Below are 17,478 nucleotides of genomic sequence, written 5' to 3' on the forward strand. Positions count from 1 at the left end.
GTGCGGGCTCTCCCGAGCGGCGGTGGCGCATGCGCGGTGACGTGTTGGCGCCGGGCGGCACCATTTTTAAATCCTAAGGCGCCTTTAGAAACAGGTAAGTGAGATTTAGGTTAATTGTAGTGTACATTATTTGTATTATATATAATCCTATTTATATGTACTGTATATCCACCAATATATATCTATGTAATTATTATATTCACTTAAGTACCTGCAACCCATCCAATAAACATGATTGCTATTTATTTATCTATCTGTTGATCCTACTACCTATATCTCATATATATTGTATAGCTATCTATAGCTCATATATATTGTATAGCTATCTATAGCTCATATATATTGTATAGCTATCTATAGCTCATATATATTGTATAGCTGTCTATATCTCTATATATTTCAGATAAAATCAGGTACAGTAAAAGGAAACACTTCATTGTTTACAATGAATAGGATTATAATAAGGTTTAACACGTTAGGAGGGAAATGTCCTCAGACAGACAGTACCAGGTGTGGTCATTGTCCAGACAATGGGGCTCTGTCATGTAAATCAGCCAATCACCTTCTCAGAAAGTGACATTAAAAAATAAACAATCACTTGACTCACCTGACTCCTCCCCTTGTATTGCAGGTTCTATATAATCCTGGCTGCCCTCCCCCCCCCAAGATATTAGAAAACATCTGTAAATACGGAGTGGTCAGTATCTCCAGGAGCAGAGGACCGAGCATCACATCTACTTCATCTACACCAGGAACACCCAGGTATGGGCAGGATAAATATAGATTTTTTTTTTATATATGCTATACTACTGTGTGTAATATATCATGTTTTACACTACTTTATAATGCATTTCATTTTTAATTAAATAATGCAGTTTAATTTACTAATACTAGAGAGTGCAAAATCTGGTGCAGCTGTGCATGGTAGCCAATCGGCTTTTAAATTCAACTTAAAGTTCAATTAAGCTTTGATAATTTGACTTGGAAACTGATAGGTTTCTATGAAGAGCTGCACCAGATTTCGCACTCTCAAGTTTTAGTAAATCGGCCCCTATATTATGGTATTATAACTCTATCACTATTGATGAATAGCACATCAATTTGGTCTTGAACTTTCTTGGCGTATGTTCATAGAAAAATTATTTATTTTTGCTAGCATTTTTATTTTGGCCAGTAATGGCTTCCAGTCACCTTTATTTTTTTTTCAATTTATATATATATATATATATATATACACATATATATATATATATATATATAATATATATATATATATATATATATATATATATATATATATATATATATATATATATATATATGTGTGTGTGTGTATATATACTGTATATGTGTGTATATATATATATATATATATATATATATCTCTTTTTTTATTTATATATATATATATATATATATATATATATATATATATATATAATTTATTTTTTACTATAAAGCTGATATAACACTTAAAAGGATTGATTTTCTAAATCAAAATGCCTGTTCACTTTGCAGGGCATAACCTTAGCTTAGGTATGTCGTAAATTATTAACTTGGCTAAGGATACCCAACCACATGCAATGGGAATAAAAAAAAGTCCTTATTCATAAAGCCAAGAGAAATTTTCTCTTCAAAGTGAACAGTCAATCAAATCCCAAAGTGTACTAAATAGTGCCTAAAGACAGTTTGTTTTGGATAGATTAGGTTAGAACCTTTTTCAGTTATTTTTATTGGTGTCCATATGCCTGTTGGGGAATTTTTCCTATTTAGTTTTTGTGATTATTTTCAGCGAGAGTGAAATTCAGAAAAAATGTAAAATTCTGAAAAAACTGGAACAGAAGTAGAGATAATAAGATCCAATGGGGATACACATTCTAGTGACAATTGCCTAAGAATAAAATGACTTTGGAGGCATCCCCTCTTAATTTCTATTGTGAATCAAGGCAAAAATTGAAGGAAAATCCTCCCAATTGGACGAAGACCAAAAGTAACAGGAGTTTTATTTGTTCTCTACTGTATAACTGTATCCAAAATGATACAAAAGTGTGGGTTTTGTATATACTTTTTGGCATGATAAAGGGGCTTCTAAGCCAAATATTAATGCATAACATTTTAACATATCTTAAGTACTATTACAGTGTAAGAACGGGGCCAATGGATTTGTGGAAAAGTGGAAAGAAAGTGTGCCCACTGAATTTAAATTTGTGCTTTTGTCTTTACAGATACAATGAGTGCATGCACTGGCATCCCACAGGAGATGAGGAAGGAGCTGGTTGCCGGAGTGGAGTTCATCAAGACTCTGGCGAACAGATTCCACCAGCTGGATCCAAAGGTCATTCAGAAGTTCGGAGAAAAGTTGGCAGAGATCTTGTGCCGAAAATACACCGGGCACTGGTACCCAGACGCGCCTAAAAAGCGCCAGGCATACAGGTAAGTCTTTACTTCTGTACAATCTCAATTGATAAATATCCTTTGACTGTTTGAAGTCATTAGATGGCCATTGTCCAATGCTTCAGCTTTCTTGGTTGGATTACTTATATGTGTTGGGTATTCCAACCGTGAGATCTCCCTGCCATACTTCAAACTTCTTATAAGGAGTTTTGCGTGCGCCTGCACACCTTTGGTGTTTCAGTTACGCCTGTGGAATTAAAAATCTATAAAATAAAGAAAATAATTAATAATTGGAAATCCCTTAAAATGGTTTCATCTGGTCAGCAGACCCAGGAACTCAAGATGAGAGATCTTACAAATAGCATCCTCAAGAGATATAAGGAACTGATGATTTAACTCTCCAGCAAATACAAAAATTTAAATATCAGTCATGGGTGCAAAGTCCTTTTTAGACCAGAAGGTGAAAAAATTACAATTATAATTTCTAATTCGGAGTGTATTCTCTTTCAGATGTATCAGGATCGACAAAGACGATATGGATCTGAGCATCCTAGAGGCCTGCGCTCAGTGTGATCTCAACTACGAAGACTTGGCTTTGCCCAAAGAGATGACTCTGTGGATTAACCCACATGAAGTCTCCTATTGGTGAGTAGCCATAATCATTTATGACAGTATTTTAGCAATTCTCAATATATAAAGCACTAGTAAGTCAATGATCATATCTTAAGGAAAACCTAACCTTAGCATTAACCAGTCCTGCCACTATGATTGGTGACCACATACCATGACACCATTATTGATGACAAACTAGGGCACACATCCTCAGCAAGGAGCTAAGGGGTACCAGGGGCATGGACGAAACAGCATTCGATTGAAATACACTACCCAAGCCTTCCTCCAGGTCTCAGTATATGGGCGTCTCAGTTATTCAGCTGTTTTTTTTATTTCAGAAAGCAATATAGAAAAGTATAAAATAAAAATGGGCAGCCTCAATGGACTACTGTCCAGTGGCGGCCGGTGTGTTGGGGGCGCAGGGGCGCCGCTCCCCCCATCCATCCATCTGGCCCCCTAATCTGCATGCAGGGGGGCCGGACGCATGGAGCTTAATGGGTTTTTTTTTTTTTTTTACATTTTTGCATTGATTGGGGGGCACGCTGTGGTGCTGTGCATTGATTGGGGGCACGCTGTGGCGCTCTGCATTGATTGGGGGCATGCTGTGGCGCTCTGCATTGATTGGGGGCACGTTGTGGCACTCTGCATTGATTGGGGGCACGCTGGTCACTAATTTTTCTGTTTGCGCCCCCCAAAAATTTTGAGCACCAGCCGAAACTGCTACTGTCTACATTTTTCTATGTTTTTAAGAGAAAAATAACTTCCTATATATATATAAAGTAAATACAAAAGTGTGCTAAACTGTATGTTAAAGTTTATAAAGCAGGGGAGCCAAAACTCTGAGAGTATAAGGGTTGCAGAATTTATTGTAACTCCAAGGGAGGGGGTGCTTTTTACATATAGGAACATCGTCCAGTACTGCTAGAGAGGAGATGGAGGTTCTGGATTACTCAATGCTAACCAACAGTTATATGTAATAATATGTTATATGTAATAATATGTTATATGTAATGCTCTCAATGTTTTTTTTTTAAATATGTTTCTTTTTCGGAAGTAAATTGTAAGGGCTTGAGTTAACATCCTCTTATTTTTTAATAGGCTGAGAGAAGAAAACTACCCCTATTCAGTGGCCACCGTTGACTCCAGGACTGCCCCTGGTTCAGCAAATACCATCATCATGTTGGAACATGACAACACCTTCACAGATAATGAATGCTCCACTCCTTCCCCAGAAGAGGACTTCTTCGATGAAAGTTCCTCACCTCCATCATCCCCCAGCATGGTGGATGATGACAGTGATAGCGAGATTGACTGTAGCTGTGAAGATACTGATACACCACCAACCTCATGTAGTCCTACTGAAGAGAACATCTGGTTGCTTCCCATTGTGGAACCTGTAATTCGGGTAAGGAATATCATCATTGATATTGCATAATACATATTTGTAAAAAACAAAAGATACAATCACCACAAGAGTTTGTTTCATTTAAACTTAACCTGTCGGTATCTGATTAGAAGCTAATAACTACTAACATATGCTCAGGATTTGATAGTTCACTGTTCTTGGCTGTGTACAGGTCAGGTGGTACAGTCTACTTGAACTACTCTGCTTATAGGTCAATGGCAGTGTTGGGGGTAACTAGTTACAAAGTAACGGATTACAGTAACTACATTACTTTTATGGGTAACGAAGTAACGTAACTAGTTACAATACTAATATTGGTAACTACACTACTTTACTAGGCTATAGGAGGTAACTACACTACTTTACTAGGCTATAGGAGGTAACTACACTACTTTACTAGGCTATAGGAGGTAACTACACTACTTTACTAGGCTATAGGAGGTAACTACACTACTTTACTAGGCTATAGGAATGCGCTTTCCTGCGTTACCCAAGCCATGCGATACAATCGTTATTTCGAAGAATAGAAAGGGATGAAGTTTATGACTTTTTGTTGCACTTTATGTTTTATTCTGTTTTTTCAGGTTTTGTTCTCATGTTTCCCAAAGCCTGTGCTTATACAATAAACTCTATGCAGAAAGAGTGTCATGTATCTTCTTCTACACGGTCAATTAAGAAAGAGGAAAGTAAAGTAATAAGTAGTGAAGTTACTTTTCAAATGCAGAAACTAGCAAAGTGATCTCATTACAATTTACAGAAGTAACTAGTAACTAATTACATTTTTTGAGTAACTACCCCAACACTGGTCAATGGTTGGGTAACTGAGACTATCACAGTGCAGGTGCATTTATACGGAGACTTGATTACACACAGGTGGAAATCTATTTGTCATCATTAGTCATTTAGGTCAACATTGGATCATTCAGAGATCCTCACTGAACTTCTGGAGAGAGTTTGCTGCACTGAAAGTAAAGGGGCTGAATAATTTTGCACGCCCAATTTTTCAGTTTTTTATTTGTTAACAAAGTTTGAAATATCCAATAAACTTCGTTCCACTTCATGATTGTGTCCCACTTATTGTTGATTCTTCACAAAAAATTACAGTTTTATATCTTTATGTTTGAAGCCTGAAATGTGGCAAAAGGTCGCAAAGTTCAAGGGGGCCGAATACTTTCGCAAAGGCACTGTATAATACAAAGATTGTACACTACAATTAACTATTTCATTTTGCTTTGCCTAACTTTATCTACAATATATCTGAGAGTTAGGTAGATGGATAGAAATGGGTCGATAGGCAAACAGGGTGTTCACAATGCAATTTTTTTTCTTTAACTTAGGAAAATGAAGTTGAGAAAAAAATACCCAATCACATGCAAAGAAAAAAATATATAAATAAATAAATAAATATAAATATAACATATCTAAAATATAGATAGATAACTATGTCATTCATTTAAGTTTGTCTTAACTTTAAAAAAAATTACAATAAAAAATTATTTTTCTTTAACTTAGGAAAATGAAGTTGACAAAAGAAAAACAAAATCACATGCAAAGAAATAAAAATATAAATAAATAAAAAAAAAAATATATATATATTTATATATATATACATACATATATATATATATATATATATATATATATATATATATATATATATATATATATATATATATATGTATATATATATCTACATGATAGATAGATAACTATGTCATTAATGTAAGTTTGTCTTAACTCTTTAAAAAAAAATGCATCTATCTATCTATCTATCTATCTATCTATCTATCTATCTATCTATCTATCTATCTATCTATCTATCTATCTATCTATCTATCTATCTATCTATCCACATACATATGAGGTTTTATTTTTTTTAATTTTTTTTTTGTTATTCTGGTTGAACCAGATGGCCTTGTGTCTTTATTTTTTTGTTACCTATGTATGTTTACCTAATTAAAAAAATAAATAAATATATGTATAATATAAATTTGTCCTGACCATAAAAAAAAAAGTTATGTGTAAATAATAAAAAAAAAAAAACAAAAAAAAAAAAAAAACCCACCATACATCCCTATCTAACAATTTTTTATTGGCTACCATGTTAAATAGCCATTTCAATCAATAGTAGCTACATCTCGATCTCCTAAAATAATATTCTATTTTCTTTTCTTTTTTTTTTTTTTCAGGAATCCACAGCTGTCTACATAACGCCATCCCCTCTCTGGATCCCTGCCTGGAGGGCGGCACAGTTTTATCAAAGCACCAGTATGGATCCATCACAAGCCTAGAGGTCATAGGCATTATGAGAAAGAGCTCCTGATTGTATATACTATTATAGTTTTATTGTTACTTTTTATTTTTTTTTGCATCTGTAAACAAATGTGATTTTTTGATATTTTTTAAATATTTTTTTTAATAAAGACTTCATTAGTAATCAGAATCATTTGTGTTTTTTGTATAATATGAACATTGGAAATTTGATTGGAGTTATTAACTTAAAGCTGAACAGTGGCATAACTATTGCCACAACTGCCCTTGTGGCAATAGTTATGGATATGGATATCTGGGGGTGGGAGGGGGGAACTGGATATGGGTCCTGGGGGTGGGAGGGGGGCAACCTTTAGGTATTAAGCAAACCCTTTGTACAAAAAAAGGCAACTTTGAATACAGTATACCTCTGATAGTAGAATTACACACAAACAATCCAATAAAGTGATCATTATTACAAAATGTCAATAGAAAAATCGCCCAATAGGGCATTAAATTCATTTCATCCTGAATATGTATTAGATAAAGGTTCACATGGGAGATTGAAAAGTGTATTAAACATGGGTATTCAGACTACACAAAATGAGAGCCAAAGTTTACGCGTTTCGCAGAATGATCCTCTTCTTCGGGACTCTTCTGGTCTTAACTGTATATCATATATTCTTAAGAGTTCTACAAAGGAATCATAATAATTAGAAAACAAACTTTCATGATTGTAAACAAGTTAAATCTCAACCACAAAGCATATTCAAGGGAGGAGAAGAAGAAACTCAGCAGAGTGATGGTGGGGACCACTCATAATGGTCACAATAGATGTGCAGACCCAGGAACTCAGTGTGGAGATAGTGGGAACTCCTCAAAATGGACACAGCAGGTGTACGTACCCAGGAACTTAGCACAGAGATAGTGGGGACCCCTCATAATGGGCACAGCAGACGTACAGTCCCGGAACCTCAGCACAGTGATGGTGGGGACCCCTCATAATGAGCACCGCAGGTTTATAGACCTGGAAACTCAACACAGTGATGATGGAAACCCCTCATAATGGGTACAGAAAATTTAGTGACCTGGGAACTTAGCACAGCAATGGTGGGGACCCCTCATAATGGGCACACCATGCGTACTGACCCAGGAACTCAGAAAAGTGATGGTGGGGACCCCTTATAATGGGCACAGCATGTGTATTGACCGGGGAACTCAGCACAGTGATGGTAAGAACCCCTAATAATGAGCACAGCAGGTTTATCGACCCGGAAACCGCACACAGTGATGATGGGAACTCCTCATAATGGGTAAGAAGGTGTACAGACTGGGTAACTCAGCACAGAGATAGTCGGGACCCCTCAGAATGGGAACAGCAGGTGTACAGACCTAGAAAATCAGAACAGAGAAGGTGGGGACCCCTCATAATAGGCACACCATGTGTACTGACCCGGGAACTCAGCACAGTGATGAAGGGAACCCCTCATAATGGGTACAGAAGGTGTACTGACCCGGGAGCTCAGCACAGTGATGAAGGGAACCCCTCATAATGGGTACAGAAGGTGTACTGACCCGGGAGCTCAGCACAGTGATGAAGGGAACCCCTCATAATGGGTACAGAAGGTGTACTGACCCGGGAGCTCAGCACAGTGATGAAGGGAACCCCTCATAATGGGTACAGAAGGTGTACTGACCCGGGAGCTCAGCACAGTGATGAAGGGAACCCCTCATAATGGGTACAGAAGGTGTACTGACCCGGGAGCTCAGCACAGTGATGAAGGGAACCCCTCATAATGGGTACAGAAGGTGTACTGACCCGGTTGCTCAGCACAGTGATGTGGGGACCCTTTTTTAATGGGCACAGCAAGTTTACAGGCCAAGAAACGTAGCACAGTGATGATGGGAACTCCTCATAATGGGCACAGCAGGTTTATAGACCCTGAAAATCAGCACAGTAATGATGGGGACTCCTCATAATGGGCACGGTGGGTGTGCGGACTTGGAAACTCGGACCTGGCAGTGTGGATATCTCACCAACAGAGTCTCTGATGGGTAGGAGAGACTTTTAAGTGGAATATTTCTCCAACACCCACTTAACACTGAAATATCTAAACCCAAGAACAAAAACTAATACTATTGAAGCTAACAGGTCCTTAGATGTGGTGGCTGCATTCATTTTCTTCTTTCACGTTTTGTCCTTTTATTTTTACCTGGTGATCCTGCCATTAACACACACCTATCCCATAGTTTGTAAACGCTATAACTTTTGCGCAAACCAATTATTATATGCTTATTGTGATTTTTTTTTTACCAAAAATATGTAGCAGAATATAAATTGGCCTAAACTCATAAAAAAAATAGATTTTTTTAAATTTGGGAATGTTTTATAGCAAAAAGTAAAAAAAAATATTTTTTTTTTTCAAAACTGTCGCTCTTTTTTACTTTATTTTTAGCACTGATTACTGTAGTAATGTCACTGGTACCACCAAAAGTGTCAAAAATGTCAGTTAGGGGGCCGATTTGTCCGCCACAATGTCGCAGTCCCGCTAAAACTCGCAGATCGCTACCATTACTATTAAAAAATAAATAAATAAATAAAAATTACATAAATCTTTCCGCTAGTTTTTAGCTCAAACCAATCAAAATAAGCTTATTGCGATTTTTTTTTTTTTTTTTTTTAACCAAAAATATGTAGCAGAATACAAGTTGGCCTAAAATGATGACAAAATTAGATTTTTTACTTTTTTTTTTTATTATTGGGAATGTTATATAGCAGAAATTAAAAAACATTTTTTTTTTCAGAATTGACGCTATTTTTTTTTTTTTTTTTGTACCAAAAATATGTAGCAGAATACAAATTGGCCTAAAATGATGACAAAATTAGATTTTTTACTTTTTTTTTTTTTTATTGGGAATGTTATATAGCAGAAATTAAAAAACATTTTTTTTTTCAGAATTGTCGCTATTTTTTTTTTTTTTATAGCGCAAAAACTAAAAACCGCAGAGGTGATCAAATACCACCAAAAGAAAGCTCTATTTGTGGGGAAAAAAAGGACATACATTTTATTTGGGTACAGCGTCGCACGACCGCGCAATTGTCAGTTACAGTAACACAGTGCTGCTTCGCAAAAAATGGCCTGGTCATTAGTCCCGGTTCACATTTGTGCGATGCGGGAACGCTGCGAATATTGCAGCGTGATCCCGCATCACATCCGCACCCCTGGCAGTTCCCACTGCTCTATGCGATATGCAGGGGGTGTCAATTAAAAGTTAACCACACCCCCAGTTGCGATCGCATATCGCAGTGCGATCTGCAAGTTCGCACAGAATCGGATCGCACTAGTGTGAACCACTATGCGATCCGATTATGCTGCGGATAAAAAAAAGGGTCAGGTGCGTGTTTAGTGGGGATGCGGTGCAAAATCAGCCATACAAAGTGTATGGCTGAAATTTGCACCGCACATGAGATCACATGTAACTTAGGAGCAGTGCGCTCCGAATTACATGCGATCTCTGTGATCGCACTAATGTGAACCGGGGCTAAAGGGGGTGAAACCTTCCAGAGCTGAAGTGGTTAAGTGTATTCATATTCTTGCCGTATTGATTATCAGCTTTATATATTAGGCAGTATAGTTTTATTTTGCTTTGTAGGTTGTAGAGTTAGTTCATGCCTGGTGGTGTTTTACCATATGAGAACCCAGTCTTAATATTTGTGAATTGACTTCTATATATGACATACTATAGGATAAATATTATTTATGTTAAGAAAACATATACAGTATAGGTGTTTTTACATATATATTGACCTCTAAAACATAGAACTTCACATTTGGTTTCCAGAGAATGGAACTTGGAAGAAGAGAAAGTACATCCATTGCTATGCAAATCTCTAGTGTCAATGTTAGTGTACACACATAGGGTAGTCTAGTGTTTAGCTTTCACTTGCATATTCTTTGGTCCCCGATGAGTGGTATTGTTAAGTGTATGTACTTAGGTCGTTTACATAGTTTTTATGTATTCTCTCTAAAATAAATCCCATAGATCTGCATAAAAAGTATCATTCAGGAGAATAAAAAATATTGTATTACTTAATGCCTTCTGTGATTTGCCCTATGTAGTTTTATTGTATTCTATTTTGTTTTTATTGTATTCTATTTTGTTTAGTTTTTCTATTGTTTGAGCTGGATGGTCTTTTTTCAACCTAAATATGTAACTTTGTATCTATATTCACCCATACTCTAAAACAATTTCCATGGCTCGTAACTTTGTATCTATATTCACCCATACTCTAAAACAATTTCCATTGCTCGTAACTTTGTATCTATATTCACCCATACTCTAAAACAATTTCCATGGCTCGTAACTTTGTATCTATATTCACCCATACTCTAAAACAATTTCCATTGCTCGTTGTGCATAATGTATTTTTGATTTCAAGTTTATAAATGTAAAGTTTATGTCATAAACTTTTTTTTCCCACTGTTTTAGGCTACGTTCACGTGAGGGCGTAGCGGATCGCGGGCAGAATCACCGCGATTCTGCCCGCGATCCAGAAATCATTGCAAATCGCGGGACGCCTGTGCGATGCCCGTGATTTGCAATGGCACCCCAAACGCTGTGCGATGTTGCCGCGATTTCCGCCTGCCGAATAGCGGTAACATCGCGCAAACAGAGTCGCGGGATGCATGACACACAAAAGAAGCTCTTGTACCTTTTTTGGGCGTCATGCGCTCCGCGATTCTGTTTGCGCGATGTTACCCCGATTCGGCAGGCGTAAATCGGGGCAACATCGCCCAGCGTTTGGGGTGCCATTGCAAATCACGGGCATCGCACAGGCATCCCACGATTTGCAATGATTTGGGGATCGCGGGCAGAATCGCGGTGATTCTGCCCGCGATCCGCTACGCACACATGTGAACGTAGCCTTAACGTACAGTCATTTTTACTGCAGGATCAGGTATGAAAATCAGCAACTTCTACAAGTAATCATGGCCAGTCGGTATATTATATTATTTTTACTTTGTAGCTATTGAGATGTTAAAATTAGTGATCAACTGATATTGTTTTTTCTTTGCCGATACCGATATTTTGGTCATCGCATATCAGTATGGGGCCGATATTGGCCGATATTTTGGTACATTAAAAATATATTTTATTTATTTATTTATTTATTTTTTTATAGGTACTCTTGTGGAGGGATCAGGGGGTCTAAAAGACCCCAAACCCCTCCTCTGCACTTAAAAGCATTCAAAATGCCAAAAAAGTACCCAGAAATGATGTCATGACATCACTTCAGGGTTATTACACGGAGACCCGATCAGAGCTGAATGCGGCTTTGATCGGGTCTTCTCTTCGGTGGCCATGCAGGATAGGTGGCGGGAGACCCGGGGCGAGCCGCGGAAGGCAGCGGGAGGGGGGACGTCCCCTCCTGCGCCTTGTAATGACAGCAGCATCGGTTGTCATTACAAGACAGCCGACTGTTGGCTATGGATGCCGGTACCGGGGTGATGCCTCTAGCTGCAGGCATCACTCCGGTACAGCACTTTCCCGAAATATCAGCAAAATTTGTAACCTCAGGGGCCGATTCTGATATATCGAGGAAAGTGCATATCGGCCCCCGATGTATCGGCCTTGCCACTGGTCCAAATCATTTAGTGGAGGGGGAATGTTTGACCATTCTTCTAGTTTTTATTAAACTATTTTACCAGTTACAGTATGTATGTTTCCCCAAGCTTGTAATGGACAATATTTTGGGGGAGAGCAACGGCTACGCACTATAACTTGTTTTTCCTGTGATTTAGGTTTAGAGTTATTTTAGGGTAGTCATTTCTCAATATCAAAGATTCCCATTAGTAATATATATATATATATATATAGATAGATATACATACACTATATTACCAAAAGTATTGGGACGCCTGCCTTTACACGCACATGAACTTTAATGGCATCCCAGTCTTAGTCTGTAGGGTTCAATATTGAGTTGGAAACACAAAAGGATTGTAGCCGCTCAGGTGTGAGCAATGGAGTCTCTGACTGTCGGGCGCACGTCTGGTCCGCAACCCAAGCAAAGTCCAAATCCAGGAAAAGTAGACCGCACTCCGACTTTGAAACCAATAGACTTTTATTGATAAAGTTAAAATCCAGACATAACAAGCATCAAGGATACACAAACAAATACAGTTGACACGTTTCACGAATTTGTTCATGTATCCTTGATGCTTGTTATGTCTGGATTCAATATTGAGTTGGCTCACCCTTTGCAGCTATAACAGCTTCAACTCTTCTGGGAAGGCTGTCCACAAGGTTTAGGAGTGTGTCTATGGGAAAGTTTGACCATTCTTCCATTTGTGAGGTCAGGCACTGATGTTGGACAAGAAGGCCTGGCTCACAGTCTCCGCTCTAATTCAATCCATTGGGGTTGTTTTTCAGGTGTTGAGCTTGACCCCTTATTTCCAGTGAAGGGAACTCTTAAGGTCAGCATACCAAGACATTTTGGACAATTTTCAGGCTCTCAACTTTGTGTGAACAGTTTGGGGATGGCCCCTTCCTGTTCCAACATGACTGCACACCAGTGCACAAAGCAAGGTCCATAAAGACATGGATGAAGCACATTTTTGAGGTCAGGCACTAATGTTGGATGAGAAGGCCTGGCTCCAAGTCTCCACTCTAATTCATCCCAAAGGTGTTCTATTGGGTTGAGGTCAAGTTCCTCCACCTGGCTGCAGGCCAGTTAAGTTTCTCCACTCCAAACTAGCTCATCCATGTCGTTATGGACCTTGCTTTGTGCACAGGTCTAAATAATTTAGTGGAGGGGGAATGTTGGACCATTCTTCCACAAACACATTTGTGTGGTCAGGCACTGATGTTTGAGAGAACGCCTGGCTCGCAGTCTCCACACTAATTCATCCCAAAGGTGTTCTATCAGGTTGAGGTCAGGACTCTGTGCAGGCCACTCCTCCACCCCAAACTCACTCATCCTTGTCTTTATGGACCATGCTTTATGCACTGGTGAGCAGTCATGTTGGAACAGGAAGGGGCCATCCCCAAACTGTTCCCACAAAGTTGGGAGCATGAAATTGTCCAAAATGTCTTGGTATGCTGACACCTTAAGTGTTCCCTTTATTGGAACTAAGGGGCCAAGCCCAACCCCTGAAAAACAACCCCACACCATAATCCCCCCTCCACCAAATGATTTGGACCAGTGCACAAAGCAAGGTCCATAAAGACATGGATGAGCGAGTTTGGGGTTGGCAAATGTAATTAAATTTTACATAATTTTATAGAATATATTATATGATGTTTAATACAATATTGTAATTCTATTAAATATATCTTAGGCTAGGAAATCTTATATTTAGATAACTTAGCTTGATTTCTGTCTGTTTTATAAACAGGCCATTCTAAAAAAAAAAAAATGTAGTAGCTAAAAAAAAGTTCAGCTTTGATTATATCTACCTAGATGTAAAAATTTGTACAGTTGGAATTATAATAAGTATTGAAATGGTAACACAGGTTGTTATTAGTCACTTGCAGGTGAAATAGGCTGAGATGGGTGTTTTCTGAGTTTTGTGTATTTCTATTCATAGGTTGATGTGCTGAGAGTGGGCAGAACTTGCCAAATGCTAATGGAAGGATTTAGCTAGGTAACGACAAGGCATTAAAGTTACAGATACCTGTATAGGACAGCTGGTCGGGGGGTGTGAAGAGGTTTTGCAGGGAGACCCCCCCCCCCACCCCCACCCGTCATCTAACTTAGTAACACTGTGCTGCCATGTGCAAAGATAATAATATATGGAGAGGTGATTATCCAGATTGTTAAAACTGCATAGAAATCGATCAGGCAAATCAAAAGTCTAAAGCTGGCCATACATTATACAATTTTCTTGTACAACTTTCCTTTATATTTACCAAAACCATATAAACCTCAATGACCCAACTGATTTTACTGCGATTTAGATAGATAGATAGATAGATAGATAGATAGATAGATAGATAGATAGATAGATAGATAGATAGACAGATAGACAGACAGACAGACAGACAGACAGACAGACAGACAGACAGACAGACAGACAGACAGACAGACAGACAGACAGACAGATAGATAGATAGATAGATAGATAGATAGATAGATAGATAGATAGATAGATAGATAGATAGATAGATAGATAGATAGATAGATAGATTAGTACTACTTATAATCCTATATATATATATACATGTATCCATAGATACAAAACTATGTAATAAAGTTACATTTGACTTAACTCTTTAAAAAAAAAATGACATTTGTAACTATCCTAACTAATAAACATCTCGTCTGTCTGTCTGTCTGTCTGTCTGTCTGTCTGTCTGTCCGTCCGCTATCTATCTATCTATCTATCTATCTATCTATCTATCTATCTATCTATCTATCTATCTATCTATCTATCTATCTATCTATCTATCTATCTATCTATCTATCTATCTATCTATCTATCTATCTATCTATCTATCTATCTATCTATCTATCTATCTATCTATCTATCTGTCTGTCTGTCTGTCTATCTGTCTATCTGTCTATCTATCTGTCTGTCTGTCTGTCTGTCTGTCTGTCTGTCTGTCTGTCTGTCTATCTATCTATAGATCTTTATCTATCTGTCCACCTATCTCCTGGATATATTATAGATAAAATCAGGTGCAATAAAATTAGATCTGGTTCACACTACCAGAAAGTCGCCCCGTGACTTGAAGAGACTTGGAAGAGACTTGGAAGAGACTTGGAAGAGACTTGGAAGAGACTTGGAAGAGACTTGGAAGAGACTTGTGCACTACTTTGAAGAGACAGGCGACTTTGTCTGTGGGGAATGCCTGGCTAATCTCTTCTTCCTGGAAAGTCTGATAACAAGTCGTGTCAATTAACCACTTGCCTTCTGTGCACTTAAACACCCTTCCCATCCAGGCCAATTTTCAGCTTTCAGCGCTGTCACACTTTGACTGACAATTGTGCGGTCATGCTACACTGTACCCATATGAAATTTTTATCATTTTTTTCACACAAATAGAGCTTTCTTTTGGTGGTATGTAATCACCTCTGGGTTTTTTATTTTTTACAAAAAAAAAGAATAAAGACAGAAAATTTTGAAAAAAAAAAAAAAGTTTTTCTTATTTTCTGCGAGTAAATTTTGAAAATAAATTTTTCTCCTTCACTGATGTGCGCTGATGAGGCGGCACTGATGGGCACTGATAGGCTGCACTGATGGGCACTGATGAGGTGGCACTTATGGGCACTGATGAGGTGGCACTTATGGGCACTGATGAGGAGGTACTAATATGCCGCACTGATGAGCACTGATAGGCGGCATTGATAGGCGGCACTGATAGGCGGCACTGATAGGCGGCACTGATGAGCACTGATAGGCAGCACTGCTGGGCACTGAGAGGTGGCACTGCTGGGCACTGAGAGGCGGCACTGACGGGCGGCACTGATGGGCACTGAGAGGCGGCACTGATGGGCACTGGCGGATGGCACTGATAGACACTGACGGGCGGCACTGATGAGCACTGATGGGCAGCACCATCAGTGCCCACACTCAGTGCCCATAGTGCTGCCAGTCAGTGCTCATCAGTGCCTAGATGAGCAGGCACTGATGGGCACTGACTGGCAGCACTATGGGCACTGATTGTGGGCATTGATGGGGGGCACTGATGGCGGGCACTGTGGGCACTGTTGGGGGCAATGTGTATGTTTTTTTACCTTTTAGTAATCAGGGCACTGGTGATCAGTGCCCTGATTACATGTCTCTGTGTCCCCGGCGGCTGACGGCTCCCCCTCCTTCCTCACACTGCAGTCTCTGTGTGAGGAAGGAGCGCCGGCGATGAGAGATGATCTCATATGTTTACATATGAGATCATCTCTCATTGGATGGTCCGATCACGTGGTGAATGGCCGCTGTGATTGGCCATTCACCACGATCTGTGATCGGCTGTGTCCAAGGGACACGGCCGACACAGATTCTCCCCGATGCGCGCTCGCGGGAGCGCGCGGGGAGCCTGCTTCTGGGAGGCCGTTTAAAAACGCACTGCAGCCGTATATAGGCTGTAGCGCGGATGGGAGGTAGTTAATATAAGGAGGCAACTCCCATTGAAGTATATGGGACAGTCGGATCACAGGTCGCCTCAAAGTAGTACAGGACCCTTTTCTGAAGTCGGAGCGACTTCAGTAGTGCCAATTAAGACGGCACTGATTGATTAACATTGCTTTTGTTATGTCAAGCTACCTGGGGCAACACAAGTTGCCTCACAAGTCCCGCTAGTGTGAATGGGCTCTTAGGTTAATTGTAGTGTACAATATATGTATTATATATAATCCGATTTATACAAACTGTATATCCACCGATAGATACAGTTGTGCTCATAAGTTTACACACCCTGGCAGAATTTATGATTTCTTGGCCATTTTTCCGAGAATATGAATGATAACACAAAAACTTTTCATTCACTCTTGGTTAGTGTTTGTCTGAAGCCATTTATTATCAATCAGTTGTGTTTACTCTTTTTAAATCATTCATGTTCTCGGAAAAATGGCCAAGAAATCACAAATTCTGCCAGGGTGTGTAAACTTATGAGCACAACTGTATCTATGTAATTATTATATTCACTTAAGTAACTACAACCCATCCAATAAACTTTATTGCTATTTATTTATTTCTCTATCGATTGATCTTTATCTCATATAGATTGTATAGATATCTATATCCTAATACATTGTAGATAAAACCAGGTACAGTAAAAGGAAATAGTTCATTGTGTACAATATTTAGGATTATAAT

Source organism: Pelophylax lessonae (genome assembly GCF_965119305.1).
Source record: "Pelophylax lessonae genome assembly, chromosome: 12".
Classification (NCBI taxonomy): domain Eukaryota; kingdom Metazoa; phylum Chordata; class Amphibia; order Anura; family Ranidae; genus Pelophylax; species Pelophylax lessonae.